Genomic DNA, 8,933 nt, shown 5'->3' on the forward strand with positions numbered 1-8,933 from the left:
AAAATGATTTATTTCATAATGTCCCTAGCTTTTTTCGTTGTCCACCTAAGGCAGTGATTTTCAACCTTTTTTCATCGCATGGCACACTTAAACTAATTACTAAAATTCTGCAGCACACCAAAGCAAACTTATTTTGCTAATCTGATTTTTAAATAGGTATAATTTAAAATGATTTACAAAAATATAGTAATTACCTACCCTTTTTGCTCCAAAGTAACTAAAAATTTATTTATTTATTTATTTATTTATTTATTTATTTATTTATTTTTAGATAGAGGGGAAGGAGGGGAGAAAGAGATGGAAAGAAACATCAATGTGAGAGAGAAACCAGTGGTTGCTTCTCAGTTGTCTCCCAGTAGGGGACCAAACCCACAACCCAGGCATGTGTCCTGACCAGGAATCAAACTGATGACCTTTTGCTTTGCGGGATGATGCCCAACCAAATAAGTCACACTGGTCAGGGCTCCAAAGTGACTTTTTAAAAAATCAGGTGTCTACAGTGGTATATAAGGATTCCTGGTACCAAGAGGTAACCAATCACATGCACACTTATTATGAGACATGACCAATAAGTTGCAACTCTATTATATGACTATATGACCTGTATATTTATGGTTCAAGACAGGGCATTCATACCAGTTGGCTATGGTTGTGTTGGCTGTTGTCATTTTTCAAAAATATTTTATTTATTTATTTTTAGAAAGAGAGGAAAGGAGGAAGAAAGAGAAGGAGAGAAACATCATCAGTTGTGTCTCCCACTCACATGCTCCCAACTGAGAACCTGGCTCACAACCCAGGCATGTGCTCTGACTGGGTACTGAAGCGGCGACCTATAGGGTCACAGGCTGGAACTCAATCCACTGAGCCACACTAGCCAGGACTGCATGTTTTAAAAATTCTTAAAAAAATAATCTTTTAACTCTGGCTGCTGTGGCTCAGTGGCTTGAGCGTCGGCCTGCAAGCCAAGTGTCACTAGTTGGGTTCCCAGTCAGAGCACATGACTAGTTTGCATGCCAGATCCCCATTTGGGGGTGCAAGTGAGAGGCAACCACACAGTGATGCTTCTCTCCCTCTCTGTCTCCTTTCCTGTCTCTCTAAAAATAAATAAGCAAACAAATAAATAAATAAATAATTTTTAAAAATAATAATAATCTTTTAGGTTCACTAAATTTATTTTAAAAATCATAAAGTATTTTTTATGAAAGAACATTATATTCTGCACACTACTCTGAATAGATGCCAGGGACATATGGACTATGGTTACTGTTCCTCCCTGTCCCAACCCCTGTCCTCAAATGTTATAGTAGTGTCCACAAAGCAAAGTATTCACAATAATTACATATGGGGGGGAAAAAGAAAAAAAGAATTAGAAAAGAAGAAAGAAACAAAGGAACAAATAATTACATAAGGAGAATTTTCCCTGTTAACTGCCAACAATGAAGAAAAGGTAAAATTCACTCACTCTGCTGCTGTTTCAGTATTTCAATGTTAGTGTTTGCATACACACACACAGTGTGTCACATTCGGTGAATAGCAAAGGTTTCGCTACACCTCAAATGCAGAACATCTATGAGGCAGAGGAATGCTCTTTTGTTTTGTTTTTTAAATTTTTTTTATTTCTAGAGAGAGGGGAAGGGAGTCAGAAAGAGAGGGAGAAAAACATCACTGTGTGGTTGCCTCTCGCACGCCCCCAAGTGTGGACCTGGCCTGCAACCCAGGCATGTGCCCTGACTGGAATTGACCCGGTGACCCTTTGGTTCACAGGCTGGCACTCAATACACTGAGCCACATCAGTGAGGGTGGAATGCTGTTTTTTTAAAATAGAAACAGATTTTAAAACAAACAACAACAACAACAACAAAAATGCAGGAGTTCTTCAGTTCTTCACTAGTCTTAGAAAAACTTTCCAGAATACTGCTTCACACTGTTCTGCAGCAAATACTGTGTGCTCTTTGTACCTGGTCCTGGGTTCCTGTAATGGTAATGATCCAATCTTCTGACCTGTCTAAAGACTCATCAATTTTTACTGAAGCTCCTGATTCGTGACGAATTTGTTTAATCCTCTGACCACCTTTGCCAATAATAGATCTAGCTAAATCTTTGGTAATAGTTACTTATGTAACTAATAATAGGCTTACCAAGATCACTGTATGAGCCATGACCCCCTGAATAGGAATAATCATATCTGGAGCCACCCTGTGGTTCATAAGCCATCTGCCATTATGGCAGGCTCCTTGTATCTATTGCAGAGTCCCAAGTTTTGTCAGTACTGAAACCAACCATACCCTCATAACAGTCCCCAGGTATTCCTTTTCTGTCATAGGCCATTAGATCTCCTCCTCCAGGTGGTAGTGGTGGAGGAAGAGGAAGATTCCACACTGCTATCACCCTGGCCACCTCATCCAGGAGAAGGGGGACGAGGTCCTAGCTGAGGGCTCATATCATCATAATCTCTTCTAAATTGAGGTATCAGATGCCCACTCCAACCAGGAGGCATTCTGTTAAAACCACCTCTTCCCCACATGGGAAATCTCACAGGACATCCACAGCAGTGATCAAACATCTTTGTAAAGCCACCATAATCATAAGTTTCATTGTAAAAAGTGGGATCATAGGTTGTGCTCATCCTTTGATGGGAGACTCAGATACAAGATTAAGGATGATCTTTATGCACTCTACAACCCTATCAGGTTTTCCTCCAACAAGAACGACTCTGTCAATGGAATGAGGACAGCTTTCCTGGAAAAGCTTTATTGTTGTCTGAGTTTTCTTTCTAAGTTCTTTGATTTTAGCACCTTTGACCCCAATAATTCCTCCTGCCAGACTCTGATAAATCAACAGTCTCGATTCGCAGTCAAAACCGCTTCCTTTATAGCGTTGGTAATTTAAGCATTCCACAGCATCAGATTCAAATGGCAGCTGGCTGGCGGCAACTGCAGGCCCTCTTCCAAGGTAGGGATGATTTTCTTCAGTATTTCTCCAATTGTTTCAATATCAACACTGATACTGAATATGTGCTCAGGGCCAATGCTGTCTGGGACAAACACTGGCATTGTAGTCTGTATGCAGAGCCTTAATATTCTTCCCTCCATTTCCAATCACTGCCCCAGCATTCTTGCTCTGAAGCAGAATGTGAAATTCAATCATCTCATCAGTGTTTCTAGATCTTTTAAAAGCTAGTTCTTCTTCCATATCTTCTGCAGGGTTTTTACCAAATTCACCAGTTTTTTTTTTTTTAAGACTTTATTTATTTTTAGAGAGAGGAGAAGGGAAGGAGAAAGAGAGGGAGAGCAACATCAATGTGTGGTTGCCTCTCATGCACCCCCCAACTAGGGACCTGGCCTGCAACCCAAGCATGTGTCCTGACTGGGAATCAAACCAGCAACCCTTTGGTTCACAGGTCAGTGCTCAATCCACTGAGTCACACCAGCCAGGGCTACCATTGTTTTTTAAAAATATTTTTTTTATTTATTTTTAAAGGGAGGGAGAAAGAGAGGGAAAGAAACATCAATGTGTGGTCGACTCCTGCACACCCCTAAATGGAGATCTGGCATACAACCCAGGCACGTATCCTGACTGGGAATCGAACCAGCGACCCCTTGATTCACAGACTGACGCTAAATCCACTGAGTGACACCAGCCAGGGCCACCATTGGTTTCGATGTTGAGGATGGTTTCCTCTAGCTGTTCAGTTTCCATTTTTTTGGATTATATGGACATACCAATCACGTGAGGCCACCATCCCTGTGCCACTGCACCACCTCAATTGGTCACAGCTAGATGAAGAATGAGTGCAGGGCCCCCGCATGTTTTAAAAATTCTTGCAGAACACTGGTTGAAAATCACTGATCTAATGCATGAAGGTCTTGAGGGAAAGGACGTGAAAAGCTACTATCTGTAGGTGAAGAAGGAGAGGGGTTGTACTGAGTGGGGAAGGCCCTTTGTGGCATGAAGAGCCCTGTCTGGTTACCTGTCTGGCCACTTCTCATCATCCCTTCCTGTTTGGCTCTGTCTAACAAGTTGGCCAGCAGGTAGACTTCTATCAGGTATTGCGGAGCAGAGGTGAAGTGCCAGCCTTCAGGATTAAGAAGACCTGTGTATCAATATTAGTTGTATGACCTTAGACAAGTTACTTAACCTTTCTGAGCCTCAGTTTCCTCATCTGTAAAGTGCATTGCTATTTAACAGAGTTGTGAGTTTTAAATGAGACATTTTGTGTGAGACATTAAGCACACTGCCTGGCATCCTTAGGGCATCCTCACGTTACACGACATCCAGCCTCCTGGAGTGTTTGGAGAGGGTAGATGCGTCCCTGGGGATGGTGTCATAGGACAGTCCAGGAATGGAGGAAGGGTGAAAGCGATCCTGGTATCTGACATTTGGTCCTGACAGCAAACATGAGTCAGCCTCAAGTGCTGAGGGACCAGCAGTGTTCTCAGCCCTGCTGGGCGTGTGCTGTGGTCCTTGGCCACGGTCCTCTTCAGTCACACTGTCTGAACAGTTTACACTGTTCTTGTAAATCTGGCCTGGGTTCTTTTCAAAAAACAGCCTCCACATGTGATGTCATGGTCCAGCCTGGGTCACGGAAGGAGGGGAGTAAGTTGTGTGAGGATCTTATTTCTGGACAGGTCAATCTAGTCTTGGGAGAAACTCTATCCTTCTCCCTTCCTTTCAAGACCCAAGAGAGAATCAATATTCTGATTTAGAGTGATAGGAAAGTGATAAATCATAATGATTAAGATGTGAATCTTAGCATCAAACAGTTCTGGGTTCAAATCTTGGCTCTTCCAAGTACTACCTCTGAGACTTTGGGCAAACCACTCCTGTTTTCTCAGTTCACCTATGGACGAGATAATTCTGGTGTTACAGTGGTAAAATTTTGAGGAATTTGTGCAAAGCATTTAGCACGTGTGACAGAGAACACACTGGACAACACATAGTAATTGTTCAATAAATGGTAGCTACTATTAAGTCCTCAGCAGTTAACAGGAAATATCCCTTGACCATTTTCAATGCTTTTTACCAATCCAAGAGCCAAAGTTTTCTTGATAACCATTTTCCCTCTGAGAGGTCTTCATGCTCCTAATACTGCATGTGCCATCATTCTGGAGATGAGGAGGCTGGGGAGAGATGAGTAATTGTGTCCTATCCATTTGTTTTCCCCTCCTTAGCCAGCTGGCTCCCTGGCTGTAGCCCTCCTGGTTCTCCTTGCTGTCTCTCTGCCCTCTGAAGATGTCTGTCTCCTCTCTCCAGCTTGGAAAGATCAGCCCCACCCAGCCAGAACTTCTGGCTTCCCTGACACTGACTCTCCCCCACATCTCCTCCTGTGCTTCTCTCTTTACTTTGCAGACAGCTGGGGAAGAGGTCAGCATGTGTGAATGTCTCTACGCCACGGTAGAGACACTAATTCCAGGATGTTCAACATGTAATTTCGTTGTGCAGGAGGCCCCTAGTGCTTTTTACTTCCCATTATGTTCTGGACTTGTGTGTGTGTGTGTGTGTGTGTGTGTGTGCGTGCGTGTGTGTATGCAGGGGGTAGGCTGAGGACTAGAAATGGCACTTCTAAATCTCTCCCACTGCTCTCAGCAGGCTGGCCCTTAGCCTGTAATAAGGGAAATTTACATGACTGTAGGATCCCTACACATGGAACTCAATCTAGGTTGGAGCCAGAAATCTCAGGTCAATGTTCAATTGGACCAGAACCATATTGTTCTCTTCCCAAACACTAGGGGTGGAAGTGGGACAGGGACAGAGGGATAAGGGAGTGTATAGAAAACATAAAGACCAGACTCCAGTGGATATAAGAAAAAAAAAGAGACTAAAAACAATATCATGCATCAGTTAAAAGGAAAGTGGCATATCTGTATATGGTATCATGGAAAGATATCTAAGTCATGTTATTAAGTAAAAAAAGAAATCACTGAACAACACAGATATTAAATCACACTTACACTTTTTTATTAAGTGCAAAATATGTGGGGAGGTGAGTGAGAAAGGAATGGGGCTGTAAACTTTTCTGCGTTTAAATATTTTGCAGCAGAGACTGAACTGCAGACAGAATTGGAAACTCTGGCTTCAGTGTGGTCATATTTTTCCAATATTACCTCAACAATAGGGACACTGGGTCTATACCCTGAAGAAATTTGACCCTATTGGACAATGGACCTACTCAGCCCACTCTCCTCGGTTCTCCCCAGAAGACAAATACTCTCCACACCAAATCACGAATCACGTCAAGAAACATTTCAAGGTGTTGATGACTCAGAAATTCTGTCCTGTCTTCTGATGCTCCCTTAAATTTCATGTATCTCCTGTCCCCTGCTACCCCTCTGAGACTTTCCAAAACCAAGCTCTTTAATCTGTGAGCCCTTAAGTTTTCTTAACCAGCCTTGCTTTTTGGTATCCAGTGTCATTATTGCCTTTGGTTACGCTTGTGTGAGGAAATCATCGGAGCATCCCCCTTAAAGGGAGAAAGTTTGAATCTTCTTTTTATATTTTGACTCACTGACAGGTTATTTAAGTGATTTGAAAGAAAAAATACATTATGCCACAAGTATATAATTATGCATGTACTTGCAATTAAAAAGTATATTTTTATAGCAAAAATGATACAGTTTAAAGCATGAGTGGGCTTAGAAAAGGAATCTAAGGGCTCCCAGGGAGGAAAATGGGACTTCCCATGAAAGAACCTGTCCCTAGTGAAGTCCCTCTCTGTCCCTTTGCTGCAGAATGTAGGACTATCTCCTATGGCAACTTGGAAGAAGGTGTGGCCTCCAGTACCTGTTCAGCTCCACAGGGTCCCCATAGTTGACCACAAGTTAGCAGAACACTCCCAGGGGTCAGTGAAAACATCCAAACATCTAATTGTTAAGAAAAAGTACGAAGAGGAAAATCAGAAGAGAAAATTTCCAGAATTTGCAACAGGAGAGTATGGACTTCCACATTCAGGGATGACTACAACAAGCTCTCCTTTGGAGGTCTCCAATCCTGATGCAAGCTTAACCCCAACTCTAGGCTAAATACCACACTTTCTACCAAGCCACCTGTGTATTGAGATCATTTTGCAGATGAAAATGTTGAGCTCCAAACACATGAAATGGCCTGCCCAAGGTTACACAGCAAGGCAGAGGCAGAACTTGCTTTCAGAATCCTAACCATGTTTGTTTTTATCCATTTTACTACACTGCCCTATTTGAAACCTTGTCAATTTTAATCTTGACCCCAACCCCAGTCCTAACCACAGTGGGCTCAAGTGCTTCTGACCCCAGCCCAGTGGAAATGGCTGGTTTTGCTTTCTGTCCTTCCTTGCTTCCTCCTTTCCATCCTAGAATTTTCCTCTTGGCCATGTTTTCTTTTTTCTTTTTCTTTTAATGGGCAATCACAGGTGGAAGGGAAGGGATGGATTTCCTCCCTGGCCTGAAGTGGCTTGGAGGTGCCTGGCTCTTTTCTGCACATTGTAAAAGATGACTCCCTGCAGGAGGGCTTTGGGGTGTGCCACGTGAGCCACCTCCCTTGTCCCTGTGGATGTCTTTCTAAAGCAACTTCTTGACCCTAGCTATGGAGGAGGGCCACAGGTTATCAGTGGCTATGATTCAAGAGCCTAAGACCCTGAGATGAAGATTTTGCAGAGAGATCATGAAAGATAATTCGTGGTGGGCGGGGATCAGTAAACTTGGACAACAGCAGCAGCTGAGTTCAGGGGTCAGTGTCTGGGAGTAATTTAGGAAAGTCCGGTGCTGACAGCTGTGTCTGAAGTTGAAATGTCATGGCTGAGCCAGCTTCTGGGCTCCTCCGATGTTTCAAGCTAATGAAGCTCTGGCTCAGGACACAAAGACAGTTGTGCATGGCCAAAGACAGGGCCCCTGGGGCCCCAGGATCCCCATGCTACTTGCCAGCAGTATGATCTTATGTGAGGCCTTAGGGAAGGAGGAAAGGAGGCTAGCATCTACTGAGCGAATGCAATGCCTTTTCCCATAGGTCATCCTCACTACCGTTTAGTGAAGAGGGTCATGTCGCTATTTTACATGGGAGGACACTAAGAATTTATGAAGGTAACTGGGTCATTCCAGGAGAGTGGAAAGATGGAATTAGGACTCAGAGCTTCTGAACTCCAGGTTCTGGGCTCTTTCCCCTCAGCTTTTGTTTATTTCCCTCTGCAATGGGGATAGTAATGTACCCATCTCATGAATGAAGTCACACATTGTAGGTTCTAAACACCTCCCTTCTCACAACCTTGGTCCTGAAAAGTTGGGGCCACCTTCCATCTGGGAATAGTCATCTTATTTTTGCCCTTCTCCCCAATCCTGTTTGTGGGTCTAAGCTCCAGAAGGTCCCTCGAAGGGAGGTATTAGGACTTAGGTTTTCCCTCAACCTCTACCCCCGGGCCTTCTACCGACTCCAGAGGGCCAGCTCTCTTCTCCTCCCTGGTTTTGGCAGGCGGGCTGACATCAGTGGGCGTTCCCAGGGAAACTGGGAACACGGAGCCTAGCTCCAGGTAGCCTTACCCCTCGGCCAGGGTCAGCCTGAACCCCCTGCCTTAGATTCTGCGGCGTCGAGAGGCCCCTTGAGCTCCCGTTCTCCAAGTCTCTTGGAGGGCGGCTCGCTCCCCAACCAACCTCCGCCCCTGTCCGCCTCCCATCGAAAAAGAAGGGACAACCAGAGTCCCGGGAGCGGATGTTGGGAGACTCGGGCGAGTCCTGGTAGCCACGCGGCCGAGACCAGGAAATGGATCCGGGTTCTGGGGTTACGAGGGGAGCTGTCCAGCCCCGCAGGGTGAGCTGGAAGAAAGGGTGGGCCTTCGCTGGCGAGAAGGAGGCAGCGGCGGGCGCCAGGGCCGGGTGGGGCTGTGACTGCCCCTCCAGCCCGCCGGCTCCGGGCGTCGCCCCCGCCCCCCACGTGGCCGCCGCTGTCCCAGCCCCTGCGAGGAAGCGGCG

At 44.9% G+C, this 8,933-nt stretch overlaps 1 pseudogene; it reads right to left on the reverse strand.

The window, feature by feature from the left end:
• Positions 1 to 1,893: 1,893 nt before the first annotated feature.
• On the reverse strand, positions 1,894 to 3,699 carry LOC149998510 (heterogeneous nuclear ribonucleoprotein K-like; annotated as a pseudogene).
• Between the last annotated feature and the right edge of the window lie 5,234 nt (positions 3,700 to 8,933).

The sequence above is a fragment of the Furipterus horrens genome, unplaced genomic scaffold (assembly GCF_987537825.1).
Source record: "Furipterus horrens unplaced genomic scaffold, mFurHor1.1.pri manual_scaffold_11, whole genome shotgun sequence".
Taxonomy (NCBI): Eukaryota; Metazoa; Chordata; class Mammalia; order Chiroptera; family Furipteridae; genus Furipterus; species Furipterus horrens.